Raw genomic sequence first — 27666 nt, forward strand, 5'->3', positions numbered from 1 at the left:
TAAGGTCTCTCTGAATCCTACACCTACCCTCCAGTGTATCTACTCTACCCCACTCCTCCCCACCCCCAGCTTGGTGTTATCTGCAAGCTTGCTGACAGTACAATCCATCCCACCTTCCAAACTGTAGATGAAAATATTGAACAAAAAACTGGCCTCAGGACCAACCCCTGGGGGTACTCTACTTGATACCAGCTGCCAACCAGACACTCAGTTTTCTATTCAACTTAAAGTCCATTCATCCAACACATACTTCCTTAGTTTGAGAATGGGAGACCACATCAAAAACCTTGCTAAAAATCAAGGTATATTGCATCCAGCATTCTCCCTACATCCAAAGAACCAATCATCTTGTCAGAGGCAACCAGATTGGTCAGGCATGACTTGCCCTTCATCAATACTTGTTAACTGTCCCTAATCATCTCCTCCTCCTCCAAGTGCTTAGAAATGGGTTCCTTGAGGACCTGCTCCAAGATTTTTCCAGAGACTGAAGTGAGACTGACAGTCTGTAGTTCCCCAGATCCTCCTTCTCATTTTTCTTAAAGACAGGCCCTTTACGATAGTAGCCCTTTTCCAATAGTTCAGGACCTCTCCCAATTACCACAAGTTTTCAAAGATAATGGCTAGCAGCTCTGCAGTCAGTGGCCAACTCCCCCAGCACCCTCGGCGAGTCATGTCCAGCCCCATGGACTTGTACATGTTGAGCTTTTCTAACCAGTACCTAACCCATTCTTTCACCACTGTTGGCTCCTCACCTTCTCCAAACTGCTGCCAGGTGCAATTGTCTGGGAGCTGACCTTCCCTGTGAGGACCAAGGTGAAAAAGACATTAAGTACTGCAGTCTGTCTCACATCTTCTGTCACTAGGTTGCCTCCCCCATTCAGTAAGGGATCCACACTTTCCCTCATCCTTTTTTTGCTGACATGCTTGTAGAGACCCTTCTTGTTACCCTTCATGTCCCTTGCTAGCTGCAACTCCAGTTGTGCTTTGGCCTTCCTGATTTCAACCCTGGTGCCCAAACAATACTCTTATACTTCTGCCTAGGTGTTTCTCCACGTTTCCACTTCTTGTAAGCTTCCTTTTCGTGTTTTAGCTCATTGAAGAGTGTCCTGCTAAGCCAAGCTGCTCTTCTGCCATACTCGCTAGTCTTCCTGCACATCAGGATAGATTGTCATTGCTCCATCAATAAGGTTTCTTTGAAGTACAACCAGCTTCCCTGGACTCCTCTCCCCCTCACAATGACCTCCCAGGGGATCCTGCCCATCAGTCAAGTGAGTTGAAGTCTGCTTTTCTGAACTCCAGGGTCTTTATTCTGCAGCTCTTCTTCCTTCTTTCCTCAGGATCCTGAGCACAATTATCTTCGTGGTTACTGCTGCCCAAGTTGCCATCCACTAACTACATTCCCCACTAATTCTTTCCTGTTTGTGAGTAGCAGGTCAAGAACAAATGGCCCCTGGTTGGCCTCTCCAACACTTGCTCCAGGAAGTTGCCCCCAACACTCTCCAAATACTTCCTGGGTTGCCTGTGCACTGCTGTATTGCCCTCTGAGCAGACATCAGGTTGACTGAAGTCCCTCATAAGAACCAGGGCCTGTGATCAGAAAAGCCACCAGCTGTTTGAAGGAAGCCTCATCCACCCCATCCTCCTGGTCTGGTGGTCTAAAGTAGACACTCACCATGACATCACCCTTGTTGCTCTCCCCTCTGATCCTAACCCAGAGACTTTCAATGGGCCCATCTTCAGATTCATACTGGGGCTCTGAGCAATCAGAGCTCCTTTACGTAAAGCACAACTCCTCCTCTTCCTCCTTTGCTCCCCTGCCTATCCTTCCTCAAGTTTATACCCATCCATGACAGTGCTCCAGTCATGCGAGTCATCCTACCAATCTATGTTATTCCAAGGTGTCATAGTTCTGTGACTGCGCAAGGACTTCCAGTTCCTCCTGCCTGTCTCCACAGGATCTGTGCATTTGTGTACAGACATCTTTAGTAACTGGTGATTGCCCTACTTTCTCAGGAAGAATGAGAAACCCTCCCTTGTTGCCCCCTTTGGCTTGGGATTTTTTCAGGGCACCCATTTCTCCACTTACTTAAGCTGAAAACAATACTTTGTCTTGTACAAGAGGAATAAATATACAAGACCTGCTACTATGTATTTAGATAATTTGTAATGGTATTTAATATAGCCAGTGTTACTGTGGCGCTATGCAATATAAATTAATGTCTTCAAACACATTTAGAAATAACAGGTAAAATGTACTGCCAAAAATAGCAAACTTACCATCTTTTCCAAATGCTTTTGATTTGCTGGTTAGGAATATGTGGACAGACAGATAATTACCCTCCTCTGAAATCGCTTTTCCTTTTCTCTCCCATCCCATAATATGCTGGGCACTTATTTCACAGCATCTCACCCTCAACTTGAAGGACAGGCCAGTGTCTCTGAAATCTAGCTTGTTAGCTTCCACAAATGCACAGTCAACCAAGGTCAATTCACAAGAAAAAAAAAAAAATCTAGGGCTCAAAGGAAGTATTCAGAATGGAAATACATGATACAAGGGCTAAAACAGTATGCACTAGGAGACAATATTTCAAAGAACCACTTTCATATATGGAAGAAAAGAAAAAACTAGGGTAAATTTTAATCAGTCTGTTGGACACCAAGGCAGACTCTATAGCCTTGGTGACCTGGAGAGTACTTCTATTACTTGATGGGCAGAGTCTGAAATTGGGCTTTTCAAAATTTCCATGGGAAAGTATTTTTCATGTGGGAGGTTGTTTCCCCACTCAGCTGAACTCTAGTTTAAAAGTTCTGCCTTGGACAAACCTCCCTCTTCTTCAGAAGAACTTGCTTCCCTATTTTATGACCGGAGCATCGTAGTTTTTTTAAGTGGCCTGGACTGAAATCCAGATATTTATCTTTCCACCTTAAAAAGCTGTATTTGGCACTTTTAAAGCACCCTCCATCAAACTAGCTTAAAGTCTATTACAAGCAATGTATTAAACTTCAGCACATACATTTCCATGGAGTCTAGCATAGAGATTGCGTATACTAAAAACTGGTTCTCTTCTCCAGTATGAGTAAAGCAGCTCCACTGCTGATATTTCGAAAAGGTTCAGATATATAGATGCTGTGGAACAAATTCCAAAGTCATTTTGCCCCATCCTAAGGAATACTCCTCTGTTCATTATTAAGTAAAGATATATATTTTATTCTACAGTGCTTAGGAAAAACAGCAAGGTATTTTTTTCAAAGATCTAGAAGTATTTGGCACACCTGTACATAACCAGCCTTTTCTTATGCTCTCAGCAGAGCTAAATACACATTATGATTTGCCTATATGCTATGTCTACAGGGCTTAAAAATGACATTATTCTCTACTGCATTCCTGCTGCCCACAAAGTTCTGAATTAAACGCACGTCTCTGCTGCCCAGCAAAGCCGGGAGCAATGGCAGAGGCCCTAGAGCAGTGTATCTGTATAGGCAGGAAGAAAAATGATGCACCAATCTACTTGGGTTTCATCTTCTGCTATTACACAGTAGATTAAAAAAAAAACAAAACAAAAAACTCAAATTCTGGAGAAATATATGGCAGGGGCATCCCATTCACCAAAAGCAAGAGTGTTTAAAGCCTTCACCCTACTGAACGTCTCCACATTGAATTATTTCACTAAAAAACCAAACAAACAACAAGGAAGAAAAAGTTAAGCTAGTGACACACATTTCATGGTGCAACCCCTCAGCAAACCAGGCACCTGTGCTCTTCCACTGAGTCATGATTTGCTTCCAAGTACAATTTGAGGTTTTGGCTCTGACCTATAAGTGCTTTGTGGTTTAAATGTCAGAGGCTGCTGGCATCAAGTTCTCAGTGAAGGATGTCTACCACAGAAATCACTCTCTCCGTGGTTTTGAGAGACTTGATTTCTCTTGACCTTCAGGTAATGCTTCAAGGCCCATCTATTTGTTTAAGTTTTTTGCCTGGAGAGAGATTGGATATGTTTTAAGTCCAACAGAGATCACACTTAAAACACATTACTCTGGCTACATTAATTTTTAAAACCTGTTCACGCTTTTTTAACAGACTTTTTTTTTTTATCCTGATCTTTCAACCTTATCGTGTTTACATTATTGAGGATATTAAAATTGAGATTTGGGTCAATTTTTTTGACTGGGTCAAATTAAATAATCTTTTCCCAGTTACGTATTTTAAGAAAAACAGTATATTTGTATACATCTGGCTAATATTGACCAATCAGGAAGAGAACTTAGCTCGGACACTGAGAACTTGAGAGACCTGAAGTATTACATTAATGAAGACAAGACTATAGAGGATACTGCTTTTTCACTGATTCCTGAATATTTTGGCTAATAAGATTCCACAGTTCACATATGTAGGATAGTTTTTATGAAGTAACCGAGTGTTTTGCTTTGCTTCAATAAAAACTGTCCTACATATGTGAACTGTGGAATCTTATTAGCCAAAATATTCAGGAATCAGTGAAAAAGCAGAGCTGAAAACAACGAAAGAAATTCATTTAACAACCAGCCCTTCATTCCTGAACAGTCACAACCCTTTCAAGCACCTATAATGTAACTGCTCACATAATTAATTCTGCCTAGCAGCCAGAAACAGCAATAGTGAAACAGCCACAGTTCAGCAGTCCGTGCTTTGCTGTAAGGAGATTTTTCCTGAAGACAGATGCCACCCGGAGGAACAAAACCAGCAAAACAATCCGGTGCCTGACCAGAGGCAATGCACGAAAAGATTAGAACTGCAAGCTCTCTCCCCCTTTGAGATTTGAAGCCTGCATCCTGAGAACAGACCTGCACAGACAACAGAAACAGCAATTTTCAAAACACAAAGGAAGCAGCACCCTGATCATTTTTTTGCTAGCCGTATAACTATAGTGCTCCATCAGTGTTGTACAAGAAAAGCAAACCTATACCCTGAAAGCAAAGGCAGATTTGAGCACTACTATTTAACAGCCTTTAGATGCATGCAAGATTATAAAGCCAATACACCCATCTGCCCAACAGCAATAAACCAAAACTTACTAGGGTTACTACCTAGTAACTATAATTCAAGAGGATTTTCACCACATACTCCCAATTTTGGGAATCATGTCCCATCAGCACAAAGAATGGAAGCCTCTGCAGAACAATACCCAATCGGGCCATGTTCATGATGATCCACCTCAGAAGCTCCACATTTAGCCCCCAACACCTAGGCAGCTGCAACAGACAGACATGACCCAATTTCAGTTTCTTTCTACTGATTTAGGATACATATTAATCCTTAAGATGGGGGCATGTGGGTGTACTTAAATCAAATAACCAATTATTAAATACTTCTCCAAGATAACACCACAGATCTCCCCCTCCTCCCCTGTTCTCAGAATATTAACTAGCATAAGCTATCCCTGAAAGAAGTGGACCTAAGAAAAAAGGACTGTAGGCCTGTTTTCCTCAAACTGGGCACTAGGCCCAAAAACTACATCAGGAGAGTGTAGCTGCACCAGTGCACATACTGACCTCGAGAATGTTTGCTATGTTGAGGCATATAATGTCAGGCAATGCCATGGATCTGGTGGAGCACATTCAAAAACCCTTTGACAGACACCTGTGAAGTCATAATATACTTGCATACAGTAGTAAGAGTTCCCACATTATCTTTACAGAATAAGGTATGGTGGCAGAAAGAAGTGTTGGTCTTTAAGCAGGACCTGACCTGATCACTCTGGGCTGATTTAGCAAAGACCTATAATAATTTTGAAAAAGCAACTGTACAACTTGTGGGAAAAGAAAACACTTAATGAATGCCTACATCCTTTTGCAGATCTGGCTTTTTGTGCCTCACTTCTCTGTTATGGAGATATAATAACCCCTGTTTTATTTCACAGAGTGTTGCAAGCATAACCTCACATTCTTTTCAATAGATAAGATAAATGCATTGATAGGGGATTACAGCAGGTGGACCACATTTTGTCTGGTTCAAAGCCCAGAAACGAGGAGGCCACTGACCAGTAGCATAACCAAGGAAGGGTGAGTGGGGCAGCAGCAGCCTGTGGTACCATCCCTAGGAGATAGAGGGAAGGAGATGCACAAAAAAATAGCCGCTGCTATAGCTGACAACTGGCTGTGCCACTATTGCCAGCAGCATGGCAACCAGTTGCTACCTAGGGCATGGGATTGCCCTGTAGTACCTCTACCACTAAGAAGCAGCTATGGATGTAGAGCAGGCCTTTAAAACATTCTTTACATTTTAAAGAGAAACAATAAAATCTGAAGCTGAGAAAGCTGATAGAGTTGCCAAATAATTTAAAAGACAATTCAAGACTACTTTAAAAATATGACTTGAAAGCAAGACCAACCATGGACAACAAAGGATACAGTTTCTCTGAGAGAAATGCATAGTGAAAAAACCCAACATTCCTCTTCCTTAAAAGCACAAGTTTCTCTGATAGCAAATATATGATTCTCCAGCCAGATTCAATGGACTTTAGATACACAAACTGAATTAGGGTACAGCAACATACTGTCAGCCACAATGAAAGACTTGGGGAACTTCATATCTGCATAAAGAATGCGACTCAGTCCATCCCACTGACATCTGAAAGTCAAGTGAGGAGTCAGAGGCCTAAGAACCAGAGCTGACAAGGCTAAATTGGAGCTGCTATTATTATGCAACTTTTAGTAGTGGCTAAAGGCTTCAAAGTTGGGGGCTACTGTCCTAGGCACTGTACTGCAGGAAGAGGCACTTCCTGCCCCAAAGAACCTAATTTTATCTGTCAAGCACAAGGCAGAAGGGGAAACAGAGGGAAACAAAGTTGAAGAGTTTTATTCAAGGTCACAAAAAGTCAATGGCACAGCTGTTAGCAAAATTCACATCTCCAGTATTCAAATCTAGTGCTAAGGTTATTTATTTAATATTCCTGAGGACTCTTGGCACCCAACACAGATACAAGACGTAAGAAATCCTTTGCTCCAGTTGAGGGGGATGGCATACCTAAGAAGGTTGAATTGACAGCATCAGCTTAGATTTGGGGAAGGATGCTGTCCTCCTTTGCTGCAAAAATATCCTAAATTAGTGACTCTTCCACCACTCTTTTACAAGTTATTACTGAGTCCTTGAGACATCACTTGTCATTTTAGCTGTGTTGAGTAATTGGCTAAAATGCTGGTCTTGGTTGACATTGCATGAACATGGAGTATGATGCAGAAACACTACTTGCACTAGCCTTCTTATATGGGAGTCAAAAGCAAGCATCTTCAATGGGAGTATCTATATATTATAAACTCCAGGGTTTATTGCTTCCAGAAAGCCCCCATGTACACCTGACCTGCAGCACGCTGAGTCAGGTGAGAGCAGCCCCGGGCTGGCAGGGCATGCTGGGGAGGAGGGGTCACTCTGCCAGCCCAGGACTGTTCTGACCAGACTCAACATGATGCAGAAGGGCTGGGTAGGGCACAAGGGTACTTCACTGTGGGGCTATCCTGCAGACAGCCCCTGGACTGAAGCACTCTCGTGTCCCAGCCAGCTGGGGCAGCATTTACATATGTGCTGTTGTGTATTTGCAAGTACTACCCTGCTGTGGAATTGATTAGTTCTGTGTGCCCTAACAGGGGTGCAAGTGTAGACACCAAGACATTTACTGAGAAACTAATTAGTTAGCTCTGCAGTAAACATCTTGTGTAGATGCACCCAGTGACTGACAATCCATGACAGTAGTGACGCATGTCAAGCATTCAATAATTATGCTCTACTCTATGGTATTTTCTATTTGAAAACTAGATGAATCCCAGGTTAAGTCCAGAACTCTAGCTTCCAAAGGTGTGGAATTGTTTTGGTTTTTTTAATAAGTGTGCAATATATTGCTTATACCAAAGCACTGGTTAGTCTTGACTGATAGTTATTTTTTAGCAAACATTCTTGGAAACTATACAGATGCTTAAACTTTCTGAATTTTTCAATGTAAGGACAATAAGGACATTATCCCTGCGCCAGCCAGTGGAAAAGAAAGCCTCCTAATTGTGAGTACATATAGCATCATCTTCCTGAATGATAAGAGTCTGATCTACTGGATCCATTACTAACATAGCTTTGCCACAAAGCAGCAGGTAAAAATTAAGTGAGACAACTTGATAAATTTCACCCCTACTGTTCTTAATTCTGTGAGCACCTGAAAAACTTCCAAAATTCATGCCAGATTCATGCTGATGCTTGAAGAAAAAAAAAAAGTTGCTAAATGTGGGATTTGCATAAAATAGAGAGGCTGCTATACTTATTGCATTGTTCCTTTTCATATGGAATAATTTTAAAATCTCTGTATTGTAATTTAAATGAAGCTGCTGCAGAACAGAGTCTGCCAATACAGAGTGCAAAAGAATCCAGGAATCTTGCCACAGAATTTATGTTCAGTTTACTAAAAATGCATGAGATCTTGCTTATTATAAGCTGCAGATGAGAGCGCACACAGCTAGAAATCTATATTCACTTCAGTTCAATGGAATTTACCCATTTTAGTGCTCTGCATGATAGCCACTTATACACCTTCAAAGCCACAATGGGGCCCTGATAAAAAGTATCAACAATTTAGAAATACCAGGTGATAGAACAGGACATGTATCCTGAGCCATGCCCCAGAGAACCTCAATTACTGGAATCACCAGAATGCCCTTCAGTTTTTCACATTTCAGAGCTTTAGTAAGTGCATCCCCCACCTCCCAAAAAAAAATGATGAAGGGTTTCCATCATTAAGATAGAAACTGCTGAAATCGTCCTTTTGAGAAATAAGTCCAATTTTAGCATTGAGGAAGAGGAGGAATGGTAGGCAAGATTTTGTATGGTTATATTCCTCCTCTAGTCAGCCATCCTCACCTTTCAGCACAGGCTAGAAAATCATCAGGAATGAAAGTGGAGAAGCCCTCAATGAGGCAACAAATTACTGTTGCAACACTGCCTAGAGAATATGAGGGTAAGTTCTGAAGAACTAACTCAGAAAATTAGATCCTGTGCTCCTTGGCCTACCTGGACTCTTAGTCTTAGGGAATCTTAACCATCTGATGGTTTGCCTTCTTCTAAAATCTAGATATTGATGACTCAAAAGTGATTTTTGTGGGGAGACACCAGTGGGGGAAAGGCTTTGGAACTTAAAATTCCTAAAGCAGGTCTCAAGCACCATCACATGGCAGATGGGCTGGTAGCAAAGCACATCAAGAACCTGAAACCTGCAAAGTAAGCATATTTATTGCCAATAATGCCATACTAATAAGTTCAGAAAGCATTCTGAATAACACTCTTCCTGAGGAACCATCATGAGTTAGGATTGACAAGCACCCTGAAAGCATTGGCACAGCTACTGCAGAGAGAGAGTGCAGAAAGAGGGGGCTGGAATCAGTTACTTGGTCACACTACACCTCCTATACTGATTTTCTATCAGCACCCATTGCTCCCCTAGTCCTGAAGCCTCATCAGTTCTGTAACTACTGAACGTCCTTGTTTCAAAGAACAGTTGAAGACAGGGTGCTGCTTTACCTTGTGGAGAGACGATCCTCATAAATAACCCTGTCATTTTATGACTTGGATCCTAGTCTTGGTTGTTTCCCTGACTGTTTAAAATATACTAAAAAAGCAGCAGGTGCCAAGACAGAAACTCAAGACCACTGAAAAATACTACTTAAGAATTTCAGTCCATTTTAAATAGAAGTCTCTATTAGCGGGCTCAGTGAGTGGAAGATGAAGCCAGAGCAGTATGAACTGAAAAAGGTACACATTTTTAAGCAGAAATAATTACGACAACAATTAAAGTGACAACTGAGAGATCCTTCATTATTTTAAGTAATTAAAGTCAAGGATAGATGTAGTTACCAGGTATGATCTAGGAATTATTATGTGAAATTCAACAGCTTACATTTTGTAGACATCATACTACATCATAAACAGTCCCTTCACAACTTAAAGTGTTAAGGTCTACAAAATAACAGCTTCCTCCAGAGAAAGCCTTATATTGGCCGGAGTATGAAAAAACTCTTGAGGTAAAGGTTGATCAGTGGAGAAGGCTGTGATGCACAGTACTCTGAAAGACAAATATGCTCATCTTTAACAGAAAAAGAAGTGCTCAATAAACACTGTAGGGGCTACATAACATCAGATAATAAAATCCAAGCTTGTAGTTCTTTAAGCTATCAGTTCCTGAGTAATTACTGACCAAACCCAAACCAGTTAAAATGGTGCATGAACACCAGCATAAAAACCACAGTGCAAGAAAAAAGTGAATTAGGAGTTCCAAAGGAGGAAGGGGGTTTGCTCCATAGACAGATTTATGCACAGGCCAGCAGGGCACGGGCCTAGAATCCGTGCAAATCAGGAGCCCACAGATTTTTATTATTTTTTTAATTTTACGTATCCAGGCCAAATTAGCCAAAACTAATTCCAAATCCAGCAGTCCAAAACCATAAGTGGTCCTACTACCAGCAAACATCTTCCACCCACACCTGGGACATCAGATGTTTCCAAAACCTTTGGCAGGCATTTGGCTTGCAGGCCCAAGCACAGAGGCTTGGGGTTTGGATGCCCCCGAGTTTTGTTTCCCCTCAACCATAAGTCTTTTGGAGCAAGCTAGGGAAAAGACTCCCATTTCCATAAATTGGGCTTAAAGCCACTGCACCTTGGTGGGTACTGAAGCATGCCAGAGGAACAGTTCTCCCTTGGTTCTATCTTGTCACAGACACATGGTGTTTCCCCTGCCAGGTTAAGAACAGGCACAATGCTTGATCTGAGCTGACAAGAGGGCAAGAACAGGGACTACACGTAATCTTAGCCTTCAAGGCAAGAGGCATCCCCGCCACCCACCCAGGCACCCCCTCCTGCCAGATGCCTGGTTGAGTGCTACTAGGTACATGATAATTATTCTTCAATTTTGACCCATTTCTCATTCAGTCACTGGACAGTGAGCAATATAAAGCAAATAAGACGACTTATTTGCATGTTTATTTGCATATCATACACCAGAAAGTATGCAAATAAGCCCTCTTCTTATTTACTTTATACTGCTCACTGTAATCGTCAGTGAGTGCCTGAGAACTGGGTCATACACCTCTGCAGCAGCAACACCAGCAGAAGAAAAAGAGAAAGGGTGTTTCCTGCTAGAGTTTAGCTCTTGTGCAGGTAGAAGAATTGCCCAGGGCTCCAAAAAGTCTGAATCTCTCTCTGATTCACCCTTTCGCACTGTAAAAACATAGGTACTTTCATAAAAGCAAAATTAAAATAAAAAGCATCAGAAGTAGTACTGACTGTGATCAGTGAAACATTCCTTATTATTTATGTGGTTAGTAGGCAAAAAAAACCAACAAAAAGTCAATAAGGACCACAGACAAGGCATAAAAACTTGAAAGTGGGTTTTCCCTACCTGGTAAGCTATGAAGTGATAGGCTGCTGCAACATTGCTTAATATCCTGAGCAGACTGACTGAGCAATGTTCTCTGACTGGAGGGATGCACAGCTCACTGAAATACACCTTCCATGAGACAGACTGCTGGCTGTGTTAAGAAACCCGATCATTTTATTTAACTCCATTATAGACAGTAACATCATTTAGGATAAAATTAAAGAGGCAAAAAAGAAATGGCATTTTGAATTTTGCAATGCTGAATGCAATTCTGGGCACTAGTTTATATTTCTTTTCATGTAAATTATTTTTGTTTAAAAAAAAAAAAATCCTTGTCTCTCAACATTTAATAAAGTCAATTTATAAATAATTAATCTCCAAAGAAACTTTTTTTTGGATATTAGATGGGTATTTTGGTTTCAAACCAAAATACCCATGTTCATAAACTAGCTTCTTAAACGATAATTTGCAATTGTAAAATTTGTTTTAATTCTGCACTGGCCTAGAATTTCACAGATGAGTGCATAAACTTCAGTGGGTTTTCTAGGTCCTCACTTTTCTGGAAACCCAGACCATTTTTACTCAGGTTCATATTATGGACTTAAAATTCTCGTGTTATACATCAGTTTTGTATTTTTAAGCTATTTTTCCACAGTAAATCCAAAAACAGACAACTGATAAGCAATACAGCAGAAAAATCATGAGATTAAAAAAAGGGAAGAAAGGAAGAAAGAAAAAGAAGAAAAAGATACCAGACAAGAGTTTTATGAGCCGTGGTACCACATTAAAGTAACTAACTACACAAATTGCAGGCAAAAACCATTCAGGAAGGAGAAAGGGCAGACTCATGGATTTAACATCTTGTAGTAGATAAAATACATTGCACAGTTCAAGTTTATTCCTGCTTCCTTGGCCTTTTGTTGGAACAAACAGGAAGGAAACTAACTCTTCTTCAGTGAATACAGATGGAGACAGGACTTAAGAGGCACAATGTGCAAGAAAACAGAAAGTAACTGCCCTGCCCTCCTAGTCTTTTCCACCTGGAGTAGACTCTTTGGCTGCGGTTTCTCTCACAGCTGTCTCTTTTCTGGAGGCATTTACACAGTGTCTAATGCTATCCACCACCATGACTACCCGGGTGCTTTTATGCGGGTGTGAACAATCGGTATGAGAATTACTATAGACATCAAAGACACAAAACATTTACTGAAGGGGGAAAAGGAAGAGAGTGTGAGGTAACGAGGGTCCGACTGTATTTATCTTATGTGCAGAGCATGTGGACAGCAATAGAAACCATGTAGGGAGCAATTTTGGTCAGAGAAAGAACACGGCTGCCTAATGGGAGGCCTTTGTTCTTCAAAAGGGTCTCCTTTTTCCCCTTTTGTGCTTCACTTAATACATGGCATCTGAGCTGCTCTTGAACTTGACAGACAGAGAAGGGGGAGGACAGAGAGAGGGGGAGACAGAAGCACAAAGAAAGGAAAAAGAAAGGACTTCAAAGAGTTTTCCTTTGAAAATTCAGTAGTGCTGCATGTGCTGCTGAAGGTTCCAGACTCAAAAAAGGGGCAGAAAACATCTTATCCCCGGCATGAAATTATAGGAATTATCCCAGTTCCGATTAAGGCAGGAATGAAAAGAAAATACTAATTGGCAGGAATAAAAATAAGGAAATAAAGCATAAGCTGGGAAACAGAATTATTCCCCTTGGTGTGTTTTTCATTTATTTCATCTTTACTATTATTCTCTGTAGATCAAAATATTTATTTATTAAAATGCTACCCCAAAAACATCAGGTTTTCAGAGGTGACCTGGAAGCCATGCAATTTCTACATGGTCCAATCAATCAAATGATTTCCCAGCACAGAAAATTCTCACTTAATCACCAGATCATCAGCATAAAGAGCGCCATCTGGAGGATGAATTCAGGGATGAATATTGCATGCATTTCAAACACTGAATGTTAAAGGTACTGACCAGTTTAATTTTTCACATGGCCTAAGTTTAAAATGAATTAGAGAAATCTAAGAGATGCTGGTCATTGCTGACACTGAGAATTAAACCTATAATATAGCAAGCAACTGAGAAACTGTCAACACAACTTCTAGAGTTCTGTAGTTTAGAAAACTCTGGGCTGAAAGCACATGGGTGATGGTGGCAGCACCAGTCGTCATAATAATTTCTTTTTAAAATCTGTGGCTGCTAAGAATATTCAAGTGCAGTTTTAATGATATTAAAGACTCTGAAATACAGGCCCACACTGGGTCCTCTCACTTCCACAAATTGATAAAAACTGGAAAATGTAGTACAATTCTGCACACTCCCAAACAAAAGTAAAACACAATTTAACACCACTCAGAACACATAGGCCCTCTCTTCTTACATTTTCCATTATCCTTACAATTGGAAAGCCTTTATTAATAACAACATGAGTAAATGAAAATTTAACATACGAGTTTAAAATTAATTTGCATCCTTTCCAGTGGCAGGACACTGACAGTGCCTGTGTATCCGTTTTACTCGTGGCAAGTTAAAGGATGTTATGGAGATTTGAGGCATTATGCTTGGTAGTTGTGCATGAGTGTTGTTCCCCAAATTTTTAAGACTACGCTGGATAAACATTTGTGTAGAATGGCTTAGATCCCGCTTTGAGCAGGTGATTGGACAGAGGAATATGTTTAAGTTTTTGGCCCCCTGGGCCAGATGAATGGCTAAGGGCTGTTTTCCAAGCTGGACTGGGCTCCGCCCCATTCCCCCCGGAATAGGTTTCAGGGCCCTGCACTGCCCCCACCCAAACCCACGTGCCAGGATCAGGCCCTGTATAATCCTGTGCACCCAGCCTAGCACACAGGGCTTCCCAAAGATCTAAGGAGCCCCACAGACTGGATGACTGCCAATGCCAGGGGTTGGATTTGGCCTGCAGGCTAGGGGTTAAGAACCCCTGGACTAGATCTCCCAAAATCCCTTCCAGCCCTACTCTAAGTTTCACGCTCACCGTATACGTCCCAAGCAGTCTCAATTTTAAAACATCAATAATTGCCTAATCCGAGTTCTATTAACACTAAGTACTTTTACTTACATACTGAAAATGCTCATCAGTATATCTTGTTGGTCAGAGGTTGCTTATGAAATGTTTAAGCTGTGTTTTTTGTATCCATATTGTCATTAGCCACATGTTCAAGTTGTACAGATAGTGGAATATTTCAGATAAATTAACTTAATCATTTCCATGACTGTAATGTCCATAAATCATTTTTATTATCATTTGTCCTGTTAATTATCCTGTCTGCTATTTGACAGATATAAACTAAGTTAGAATAATAAAATGTTCAACTGTAAAACTTCATGTTATTTCCAGAACATAGGTAAAATACAGATGGGAGAGTGAATTCAAAACCAAATTTCTGTACTTGATACAGAGCAACTATTTTGTTACGATGCTTTTAACACTGCATTACTTTTTTACTTAACATAAGTGATTTCTTTATTTTAACAAAGCTCTTTCAAAAATAGGGCACTAAAACTTTAATACTTTTCACATTTATCATCCTGTATTTTGGGCAAGCTCATTTTTTAAATATACACTATGATATTTACCTCTTTTTAAAAATATGTAGTTTGATGAACCTACCACTGAAAGAAGTTAATTTTATTAAAACCCAAAGGCACAATTAGGCTATGCAAATTATGTAAATATATATGCAAATTTAGATGCTAATTTGAAAAACACTCAGATTCTGGCAAGTTGCCAGTATAGCCCTTGATGTCAGAGTTTGAATGTTCCTGCTCTATGGGGAGAAAGATTAGCCTGCCCCACAGCCACCACATCTACTTTGGAACCCAGAAAACTAGATATCCATGCTTTCACCCTGGATTCTTAAAAAAAAATTCTTAGTAACTTCTGAAACTAGGAATTCTGATAGCATTTCTTTACACAGCAACAGCAGGGCCATCTCTGGGGGTGAAACTGGAGAGACCGCCCCAGGCCCCCTGCTTTGGGGGGGCCCCCATGAAGCCAGGCAGAGTGTCTACGGCGATTCTGTGCTGCCACCGGCTTCATGTCCCACCACTTGGCACCCTACTCCCCCAAAACCGTCGCCTCCAGCCACCCTGCATCACCCTCCTCTCCACCCCCACTGAATCCACCACCAAATTCCTCACAGCAGGGGGCAGGGCCCCACACAAACTGATTTGCCCAGGGCCCCACACCCTGTTCAGGTTGCCTCTGCACAGCAGGAAAAAAAAATGTTTTATTTGACTTGTAGATCGAATGCAAAATATTTTCTAACCCCAAGACATGACTTCCCTTCAACGAAGCACTTCCATTTACTTTTGGACTTTAAAGCATGCATTTAAAATATACTCAATTACTTTGCAGAAATCAGGCCCCATCTCCTGAAATACATTACAACCTATTATGCTGTCACATCAACATGCTCTGGGGGGCGTGCTGAGGGAGATAGGGGCACAGCTGGTGTTCTCTTCTGTCCTACCAGTGAGTGGATGTGAAAGACGACACAAGACCTGCAATAGAGAAATCAACCGGTGGCTTCGGGAATGGTGTCTTGAGGCAGGCTTCGGCTTCCTAGACAACGACCCGCACATCCGGACGAGAGACATGCTCGGGTGGGGTGAGCTTTACCCTTTCCCCCAAAGTCAAGCTAGTGTTCTCTTCTAGGTTGGTGGATCTCCTCCGGCGGGCTTTAAACTAGGCTCATCGGAGGACGAGGGCGGAGGAAGCCTTGGACCACTAAACCAAGCGTCACCCACAAGAACAGCCCAGCCTAGACCAACACGAGCAGAACAAATACCCAGGTAAGCACCAGGGGCTCAGGCAGTACTGTGATTAGGGGGCCAGGGCACGCATCTTAAGGAGGCCTCAAATGCCCGTAGTACGGGGAACAAGCAGGAAGAACTTATCCTCCTGCTAGCCAACACCAACCCAAATATAGTGGGGCTCACAGAAACACGGTGGGACCCAATGCATGACTGGGCGGTGAATATCAAAGGCTATAGGCTGTACAGGAGGGATAGGACAGGGAGGAAAGGTGAGGGTGTGGCACTATGTCAAGGAGAAATACATATCCTCAACAAGCAGCACAAGGTCAGAGAAGGGGCACATTGAAGTGCTCTGGGTTAGAATACAAGGCACTCGAGGGTAAAGGGACTTAACAGTGGGATTCTACTACAGACCTCCCAACCAAGGGGAACAGCTAGACAGGGAATTCTTAAGTCAGCTCACGGAGGTAGTTAGGTCAAAGAACTTTCCAGACATCTGCTGGGAAGAGCAGTCAGCCAAGTCTGACTGCTCACATAGGTTCCTAGCTGAGATACAGGACCTCCATCTAACCCAGGAGATGCACAGCCCCACCAGGGGAGACACCTTGTTGGATCTGGTCCTGGCCACGGGCGACGACCTGGTGAGGGATCTGTGGGTGCTTGACCACGTAGGTGACAGCAATCACTGCGTGCTGAAATTCACCATCCAGCGCAAGGTGGCAAAGACAGCAGCCCTGGACTTCAGGAGGGCAGACTTCAACAAGGTAAGGAGAATAGTTGGGGAGGTACTGAGGTCCCGGAGGGGAGAGGAATCAGGTGTCCAATAAGAGTGGTCGTTCCTTAAGGAGACGGTCCTCCAAGCCCAAAAAGAGGTAATCCCAACACAGATCAAAGGGGGCAAGAGAGCGCAAAAGCCCCCATGGCTCACCAAAAGCATACAGGAACATCTCCTAGCTAAAAAGGAGGCGTACACCCAATGGAAGGGGGGTCTTTAAGAGGAGGCTAGATGAACACCTTGCTGGGGTCGTTTGACCCCAGTACTCTTTCCTGCCATGGCAGGGGGTCGGACTTGATGATCTGCTGGGGTCCCTTCCGACCCTACCAACTATGAAACAGGAAACCAGCAGGGAATAAAACGGAGATTATTTTCTTCAGCATAAACTTGGTCCAAAGTGGGTGCATCTACACAAGAAACTAATCTAATGTGAAGTAAAGCATCAGTGTCTACATGTGTGCAGCAATTACTGCACAATATATTCGTCTAATGTGCTGTTTTCTAGAAAAAGGGGTGCATTAACTAATGCACGAAAATGCACCTGTAGACAGTGACCAGGACCAAGTTGCTCCTGGTCAGCCTAGGCAATAGGGGGCCACAGGGGGCTAGGAAAGCTGTTCCAGCTCAAGAGGACACTGTCTCCCAGCCATGTGCAGGTTGGGGTCCTGATATCCATGTGGTTGGGAGCTCTGGGCTAAGCCCCATCTCTCTTAACAGCCCAGGACTGGGACCCAGGGGACCCTGGAGCTCTCCCTGGCTGCTGCAGGGGGGCAGAACAGGGCAGGAGCAACCCTGAATTGGGCTGCTCCTGTTGGGGAAAATATTTGCTCTCGACAGAGTTGCATGTGTAGATATGGGCCAAGGAATGCTTTAATGAGCTTGAATTTTCTAAGCAGAAAATTCAGGTGCATTAATCGTACAAACAGGCAGGCCCAGTCAGAGGAAACCCATATTACTTTTAAGTCATATGACTTGTGTAAAAGTTCTTCATGGATATCTCTACTACAAACAAACACACTGATAGGCTAAATTCAGCAGGTGTGTTCATTGAGATTACATTAAAACAAACAAACAAACCTAGAGAGTAGTTTCCAGAAGTGGTTGTAAATAAAGTAGCTTTCAATCTATATTTTAAATATTAGGAGTACTTAAGGATTAATTAGTGTTTGTAAAGCTCTTTGATGATTGAAACTGCTATATAAAAATGCTACTATTAGGTAGATATTCTTAAGTATTTTGGAAGGTACTAATTACCAATAATGTATTATTCCACCCAAATTCTGCGATACTTGAAAATGTAAATGCATGTTCCATTACCTTTATTTAACTTTGGCAAAAACTAATCTACCCTGAAAAATAAGTATTTTTTCTACATTTTTTATTTAGACATCAGAAAGAGGATCTGAGGAGCTAGTTAAAAGCAACACTGTTGCACCCTTTATCACTCTCAGCTTTGTATGGAACAGTTAAGTCAAACATCCTTTTTGTATGCTACCTTCCCCATGCACATGCAACGTAAGAAAAACTACTGTCATTAAAAGCAGAGATTATTTCCTTATGAACAGATATAACCAACTTCATCCTGGATTAAAAAACGAAATAGAGTAAATACCTAAGGAACAAATATGCTTACAACTGTAATACTACTTAGCTGTTTCTAACAACTGTAATCAAATACCCTATTTTTTAATAGGGCATACTGAAATCTTTTTAGTGTTTATAAAGACATATCTAAAACATCCAAAAATAAAAATGAAAGTTATGACATGCAAATTCATGTTGTTAGAAAGTACAGTCGTCCTACCCCAAAGGCCAATCATTCTAAACAGTATACGGTGCACAACCACATGCTAAAAATAAAATCAAGACAGCTTAGCTTTATCCAAAAGAATGCATCTTAGGTACTTTGACACGAGATAGAGCAGTGTGTGCAACTACAGATGGGCTTTAATACACATAAGCCTATTTTAATGCGCATTAACGTGCCACAAAAAACATGCTCTTTAGCAAATGCACATTAATATAGGCTAATGTACACTTTTCTAGTACCTCACAATGGAGGTCACTCACACACATACACACACACACACACACACACACACGCGCACGGAGCCTGCTTCAACGCACTGGAACTCCAGCATATTGGAGCAGACTCAATTAATCGAATCTACTAGAACATGTAACTTGATGTGCTCTGGCAGCCTCACGCGTCATGTGCAGTGGTGCAGCATGCCTCTGTGCTGAGAAAATGGCAGTGGTGTGCTCTTAACTAAAACACATTCAATGTGTTAGTTCAAAGCGCACCACCGCCATTCTCTCAGCGCAGATTTGTACTGTGCCACTGCACTGATGCATGTGTTCCCAACACGGTGCCAGGTGCTTTTTATTAGTGTGGCTTGCTAATTAAAAGTGCCCAGCGCTGTGTCGGGACACATGTAAAAATGCCAGAAGATACTAAATGTAATGTACATTAACTAAAGTGCATTAATAAATGTGTAGATACACCCACTGTATACTAGATAACCAGCTTCCAACCCTGATGATATGAAGTGCTTTGACATGGTCAAAAAAAAAGAAAAAGAAAAAAAGATTATTTTGGTAAATATGTCCCAAACTGTTTCAACATGTGTGTACACAAGTACATTTGTTGAACAAGAACTATTCAGACAATAAGCATCACTGGATGCTGGGCGAAAGGATCTTTATGAAGTCATACACTATATCTGGCACTGTCATCCATGAATGGTTCAAAAGGGCGGCCCAGAAAAAGTGTACTGGACTAATTCAGTCATCAGACCACAGAAAGGGCAAGTTCACTGGTGCAAGACCCTGGTCAAGTAGGAACAGGTACAATATTCTTGAGATTAAAAACAAATTTTTTTTACCCATTTATTTGATAAGTAGAATTTATTGACCAAGCACCTAGCTTTAATTCAAAAAGGAAGCATGTAAATTGCATGGATAAGTTTTATACCCAGTGTTCCTCACTCTCTGCTTTCTGCCACCCCTCACCTCTCCACTTCAAAACTTTCTATGCTGACAGTCACTGCTTAGCCTACACACTATGTGAAACTATTTTTTATGCTTAAAGATGTACTGGTGTGCAATCTCTAGGAGGGGTCTCTGTTTAAGTGTTGCCATGATACACAAAATTTAAACATGTGGGGGAAATGATGGCTACCTCAGGGCCAGAGCTTCATACTGGACATGCAGGATGAAATGGAAGAAAATAAGTCAGAATGGAGAATAAAACCAACTAAATAAAAAAAAGGGAGGAACAGTGGGTGGGACCCATAATAACAGCTTCCACTTTGAATGGATACCCTATTTATCAGTTACCACCCCTACAGGATGACTTTAATTTTAAGACAAGACCCCAATAATTAGATTCTATACATGGAAAATTAAAAGTGTTATAACAATGTCTAGTTATTAGAGGGTTGTCTTAAATTCATTCCTCTCCCCACCCCTCTTGCTGCAGAGGCAGCGGGGGGGGGGAACGCAGGAGAAAGGGCTAACCCCTGCCCCTAGCCCCACCCTTTTGCCCCCCTTAGAGCCTACACCCTTGTTGCCAATCCCCCCACATTACCACTTGTGCCCCCTACCACCTGCCCCTCAACCTGAACCCCAGTTTCATATTGCCACATGCCCTGACCACCTGATTTCCAACCTGCACTGATACCCAAACCATGCTGCTGGCCTTGCTGCTCCAGGCCACTAGGTAAGACTGCTAGGGCCACCACCAGTGCTGGCCCCATCCTTCAGCTCTCCCTGGCTGAAGAGCCAGGAGGAGGTGGGCAAGGACACTGCCCATTACAGGACAATTTGTCTCACAATGAAGGACACATGCAGGGGTGTATGCTGCAGGAATCTGTGCTGCTGCAAGCGCACACTCCTGCATGTCTGGATGAGGCCAATAGCTGTAAATCAGCAAAAAGTGATTTAGAATTTATGATACCAGCTTGGATCCTGCCCCTCTCTCAGATTCTGGTGGAGAACCAAATCATAAGTTTATTCTTTCTGACTGTTTCCCCTTCCTCTCTCTCTGCACCCCTGCTACTGTTTTATCTATCTGTGGAACAGAGCCTGTGGAAACAGAAGATTCTGGAGAAGCAGCAATGCTATATCTTACAACACAACAAAATGAAGTATGTTTAAATGCTTTTCCGATTACCTCACCTATAAGGACTATGGAGTTTAACCATTTTAACTCAACTCGCATCAAACGGTGCTTAAAAGGTTTGACTTTTTTGGATTCATTTCCTTGATCAACTGAAGACTATCAGTTAATACTATACTTCACTTACTTCTGCCAGTGATATTTGCCAAGACGGAAACCAAGTCAAAAAGCTTTAAAATTGTTGGAGAGGAAATCACAAAGACAAAAAAGGGAGGGGGACTATTGCATCTTTTGACAAAGCCATCCTAGTTACAAACCACATCAACACAAGCTTTGGCAGAACAGCAGCCCTGAAGCCTATGAACGAGCATGTTATATTCTGCAAAGCCTTTCTAACAACAGTTTAAAGGAATTAGTATATCGAAAACAAAACCTAGTGAAATGGTACGCAGAATACTACATACAATTATATGTACAAACAATAGATATATGCACAGACTAGTTGTTGGTTGTCTTGACAAATTACATTATACAGTTTCTGAAGGAATAATTGGGGGACAGAGGGAAAACAACTTCTGTTTTTCCAACAGATGTAAAGGAAAAAGAAGCATGATGAATACTACAGCAGAGGAAATACCTCTTCTGTTCACTACTGCAATTCCTACAACAAGGCCTCCTGCACCACTTGCTAACATTTGTTTCAGCAAAGGCTTTACTCATACCTTTCTGGATTGTCCTGCTTCATTTTACACTGTACTGAAACTACAGTGCTGAATTTATTTTCTGACATCACATTTACTTATAGCAATGGACTGTGATGTCACAAATACATGATTATAGCTTCATGAAAGCAACAGCTGTGAATCCTCAGACCTCAGAAAGTAGCAGGCCAACCTTGTAAGAGTTTTCCATAATCCCTCCTGGGATCTGATTACTTTTGGCAGTACACTATAGTGACTTCTCATTCAACCAACCCTATACATCAGGAGGCAACCCTGATTGGTTTATATTGCAGTGTGACTTTCCTTTAACAATATCTATCTTTTAGATCAAGTAGCAGCAGCAGCATTTGTGCACTGCCTTATTCTGACCCAGAAATGAATCAGAGAAGACAGCAGCTGAAAATCCTAAATAAGATTTCTTTGTTAGTTCCTACCCCTGTTAGTTCCTACCCCTGCTGAGAATTTTTTCGATCAGTGCTGGATTTCAATATCTGAGATACTCAAACAATCTCTCTCTCTCTCTTCCTCCCTGTCTATCTCTCTCTCACTCTCCCACCCTCTCTCCTTCCCTCTCTCCTTTTAGTACTAACCAAATATTACAATGGCAGTCAAACCACTGAACCTGAAGAGCTGGTACAATGAAAGACTAAATATGCTGCTAAAAAGGTTCCTGCTGCCTGAACAATGTTCTGTGAAAAACCATAAACTGAATACTATATTATGCAACATGGACAGGAGATTTTTGTGATTCTACACCTTTTTAAAGATGGTGTTTACTAGGTTGAATTTTCTATTTTTTTCAACAGGGCAAGTAAAGAGATGGTATCAAGTGGCTCCAAAGACCTAGGTGGGCAGCTCCACACCTGGGGCAGCCGTGATGTCCATGCAGCACTGTGGTCACAGCTATTTTTGCACCTCTCCTCTGAACAAAAAGTGGTACCCAGAGTTGCTGTCCTGGTCTCCCCCATCAGTTATGCTACTGAGTAGACATATATCAGCTAAGAAAAAAATCAGTGACTTCATAGAGTTACACCAGGGATAGATGTAGTCAAGTTTGCCTACATTAATTACTCAAAAATATGAAAACAATCCTTGTACCATTACCACACACCTTGTCTACAGCACCTTTCACATAATGATTTTAAGGGAATTACAAATGCATCAACAGCCCTGTAATGTAGGGAATTTGTTATTATTTTTACATTCACACACACACACACACACACACACACACACCCCCCTTCCCCAGCTAAACTGGAAGTGCAAGCACAAAGTGGGGAACGGGGAGGCATTCTTATTCTTCCTGAGAAAGTAGGGCAATTGGCTAGTTACCTCAAGTGTCTGTACACAAATGCACAGAGACTGGGAAACAAGCAGGAAGAACTGAAAGTCCTTGCACAGTCACAGAACTATAATAAGAGTGGGCAATTATTTTCAGGCGGAGGACCAATTACCAAGTTTCGGCAAGGTGTCGAGGACCACAAGGGCAGTCCCACCCCTTGACAGGTGCCCTACCCCCTGGTTGCCATCTTGGGACCTGAAGTCCTGCCCCCTAACCTCTGCCATCAGAAGTTCCTTCCCTTGCCCCCAAGAAGTACTCCTTTCAGCAAAGGGATTTGCCATCTCGGAACTAGAAAAATACCGAATTATATTCTAGAAATCATACATCTACTACAACTTTCATTAATTTGATTTCAAAAAATATTTTTGCCTCGATTAAATGTGTTAGTGTAGCATAAACAGAGGTGATTGTATAATAGCTTAAAATGAAGCCTTGCTTTTGTATATTGTGGGGGTGTTTGGGTGGCGTGAGGGAGCACGTGGGTATGTGTATGGATATGTGAGGTATGGTGCTGGTGGGGGCAGGATGGGGAGGGGAAGGGTTTGCCCACATTCCCCCACAGCAGGCAGAGCCCCTGCTCCTAGCCCGGGCTCCTGCTGCTCCTGGCCCTGGGTCATCAGTGCAGGCCATACGCTCACACCTGCCACCACTTCCCCATCTGCCATCGCTGCCCTTCTCCTGCCACTTCCCAACCCCCTCCCACTCACCACTCTGGCACCACATCCCAACTGCATGGCTGAGCCTGCAGGACACGGCAGGAGCTGGCCTGCACCAGCCGGCACTGCACAAAGCCAGTCAAGTATTGAGGGGACCGGGCCAGCTCCTGCTGCACCCTGTGGTCCCAGCGCTGCAGCCGGGAACCAAGTGGTGCTGGAGTGGTGGGCAGGGGGGCAGAGAGGAGCCTCAGGCAGGAAAGCAGAGAAATGGATATAGCAGGTGGGGCAGGATGGCAGTGAGTGGGCAGGCAGGAGCACAGCAACAGGTGGGCAGGAGCACAAAGTCTGTGCTAGTGCCTCAGGGCCAGCACCTGTGGCGGCCCACAGTGGGGCAGCAGGAGCACGGGGTTCAGGCCGACAGGGACTCTAGAGCCGGGCTGAGCTGCGTCAGCAGGGAGAGGAGGAAGCCAGTCCGGCTCCATAGAGGCAGCCAAGGCTTCTGGCTGGAGGTGGGGTGGGGTGGGCGAGCTTTGCTGCTGTGGCTGCTGGGTCCTGCTGCCAGCTCCTCCTGGATCCTATTGCCACTGGCTCTTGTCATCTTTGACAGGCAACCACATGTATATGTTAAGCCACAGTGGGGTCAAAACTGCAGCATGCTATCCCCTGCTGAGGCCACGAAGCCTGCCAAGTTTCAAGGAGATAAGTACAGGGGTTTGGGGAAACTGCACCTCAAGATGCAGACAAGCAAACCTCGTGACATGGGTGACACTGTGTGTTAAGGCGTAACAGGGTGAAAGCTGCAGGGATGGTAGCCCCTGCTGCAGCCAAAAAGCCTGCCAGCTGTTGAAGAGATCAGTGCAGGGGGGTTCTGGGGCCTTGCACCCCTAGCTGCTGACAGACAAAACTCATGACATGGGTGCTTGTGCAACTGACTGTCTGCCTTGGGGCAGTTGACTGCCTGTATTGAGTATTTCCTCTCCTTAGTCATGGTTTTGTAGGTGTTACTTCATGCTCGTTAAGTCATTATGTAGTAGCTAGGTCCTGTGCATTGAGCTGGTCCCAGTGTGACTCATGTTTAATTGGTAACTGGTAACACAATAGTATAGCAGCCAGGCCTGCAGCAGTTGTTGTTGTTCCCACCCACCTCCCACTTCCCCCAAGACAGACACAGTTGCACAAGCACCCATGTCATGAGTTTTGCTTGTCCGCAGCTTGAGGTGCAGTTCCCAAAACCCCTGCACTTATCTCCTTGAAACTTGGCAGGCTTTGTGGCCCCAGCAGGAGCTACTATCCCTGCAGTTTTAACCCTGTTGTGTCTTAACACACACAGGATCATCTGTGTCACAAGTTTTACCTGTCAGCAGCTTGAGGTGCAGTTGCCCCCAAGCACCTTGCACCTATCTCCTTGAAACATGGCAGGCTTTGTGGCCTCAGAAGGGGCTAGCATCCCTGCAGTTTTGACCCCGCTGTGGCTTAACATATACATGTGACATGAGTTTTGCTCTCAGGATTTCAGGGTGCAGTTTCTCCGAACTCCCCTGCACCTATCTTCTTGAAACTTGGCTTGAATCATGCCCTCAGAAGGGGTTACCATTTCTGCAAGTTTAATCCAAATCTGGACAAAAATGACAAAGTTATATGTTTCAACCTTCCCTGTTATATCCTATGGGCGAAATGTCGAAAGAGCAAAACGCTGATAGAATGAAACGGAACAGACATTTTGACTCGAAACAAAAGTCAAAATGAAACACTGTTCTGTCGAAATGAAATGCTGCCGTTTTGCACAGCCCTAATAACCGGCTCTGTGGACATGGGGAAAGCAGTGAACGTAGTATACCTTGACTTTAGCAAGGCTTTTGATACGCTCTCCCACAGCATTCTTGCAAGTAAACTGAGGAAGTATGGGTTGGATGAATGGACTGCAAGGTGGACAGAAAGCTGGCTGGACAGTCTGGCTTAATCTGTAGTAATCAATGGCTTAATGTCTAGCTGGCAGCCGTTATCAAGTGGAGTGCCCCAGGGGTCAGTCGTGTGGCCAGTTTTGTTCAATAGTTTTATTAATCATCTGGAAGATAGGATAGAGTGCACCCTCAGCAAGTTTGCAGACCAAGCTGGAAGGTGTAGTAGATATGTTGGAGAGTAGGACTAGGGTTCAGACCAACCTAGACAAATTGGAGGGTTGGGCCAAAAGAAATCTCATGAAGTTCAACACGGACTAATGCAAAGCCTTGGACGTAGAACGGAGCAACCCTATGCACTGGTATAGGTTGGGGACAGGCTGGCTGGGCAGCAGCTCTGCAGAAAAGGACTTGGATGTTATAGTGGACAATAGGATGGATAAGAGTCAGCAGTGTGTCTTTGTTCCCAAGAAGGTCAACAGCATACTGGGCTGCATTAGTAGAAGCATTGCCAGCAGATTGAACAGATTATTCTACTCTGTTCTGTACTGCTGAGGCCACATCTGAAGTACTGTGTCCAGTTTTGGGCCCCCCACTATAGAAAAGTTGTGGACGTGTTGAAGAAAGTCCAGTAGAGGGCAATGAAAATGGTTTGGAGGCTGGGGTGCATAACTTATGAGGAGAGGCTGAGGGAACCGAGACACTTCCCTTCCAAATCTTGCATAGCCTCTGAACACCACCAAATTAGAGCGTCATTTCATTAAATCACGGAATTATTAGTTCCAAATATCTTTTTCACCAGTTCTTATATGGAGATAGTTAAAAAATACACATTAGGAGGATGCTCTGATATAACACTTAAGAGCTTTTCCATTTTCTTTTTAACATGAATTCACCAACAGAAGGAAGAATGCATGAAAGTCTCCCAAAATTCTGAGGTAGCTTTTGTTTTTAAAACAGCATTTAGAATGCATTTTTTTGGAGCCCTATGTGACATAAAATGAAGGAAAAACAGGTTTAAAGAGTCTTAAAAATAGCAATTAACTATTGCCTGGCTTGGAAGATTTTTGTTGGAGGATTCATTTACAGTACAAGGTTTGGAGGATTTTTCTTATTTTGTTCCAGAAAAAAAAAAAATTACCTTGCTTCTCACAAACAAAGCCATCTAGAACAACTCCCTTTTATATTTAGATTTTCAAAATTCTGAGAATTCATCTGTAGTTCTTAAGCATGGGTTTTTCCCATTTATGAATCAGAAACTGGAGTAAGGATGCGGCTGTTAAAGTTTGGATAGATCTGTAAGTCACTAAACAGATCCCAATGACCAGGGTGGGAATTAAGTCACCTCTAGTTCCTTAGGTTTTTTTTACTTTCTTTTGTTTGTATATTTTTAAAAGTATTTCTCCTTCTACAATGAGTAACTAATTTAAACTAAAATGCAGCAACTTAAAGAGATTATGTAGAACACTGTGACCCATGTCAAATTGGCTCTGTTGTTAAAGGGGATCAGTAGCAATGTAATATATTAATTTTTTAAAGATTTTAGAACAGTTTGTCTCAAATGTCAAAAATATTGATGGCTCTGTCGGAAGAAGAGGAATTAACCAAGCGCCAAGTAATATTTTTTAATCTTGAATTTTAATTAGCTAATATAGAATCTTATTACTGGGGGAATGTGGTAGAATGAAGAACTATGGGAGATAATGTCTGGTCTTTTGAAAAATAAAAAAAAACAGGCAATTCCTTTCCTTTTGCTTAAAAAGTATCTTCCACTTAAAGCATCGTTTTTGGAGAACAAGCTAGGATACAAAACTCCACACCTTGATACTTTTTGAAGAGAAGATTCCTGGGTCTGCCAAGACAGACATTTAAAAAAGGAAAAAAAGAAACCTTTACTACTTCTGCCCAGAAAATGGACAGGAGAACAAGTAAAATTGATCATCTTCCAGACTTCTGTTTAACACCACCAGACTACACAAGCACTGCATCCAGT

General features: G+C 42.5%; 1 protein-coding gene across 6 annotated transcripts in view; it reads right to left on the reverse strand.

Moving 5' to 3' along the window:
• POU2F1 (POU class 2 homeobox 1) overlaps positions 1–27666 on the reverse strand; it is a 154788-nt gene that overhangs the window by 101660 nt on the left and 25462 nt on the right. Inside the window, exon 2 of one of the 6 annotated variants that reach the window (XM_090059111.1) lies at positions 11406–11535. The exons of the other annotated variants lie outside the window; for them this stretch is intronic. The gene's annotated coding sequence lies outside the window, so the exon portion shown is untranslated. The remainder of the gene's footprint in view (positions 1–11405; positions 11536–27666) is intronic. 6 annotated transcript variants of the gene reach the window in all.

This window comes from Crocodylus siamensis, chromosome 1 (assembly GCF_052110815.1).
Source record: "Crocodylus siamensis isolate JL-2025a chromosome 1, ASM5211081v1, whole genome shotgun sequence".
NCBI classification, from domain to species: domain Eukaryota; kingdom Metazoa; phylum Chordata; order Crocodylia; family Crocodylidae; genus Crocodylus; species Crocodylus siamensis.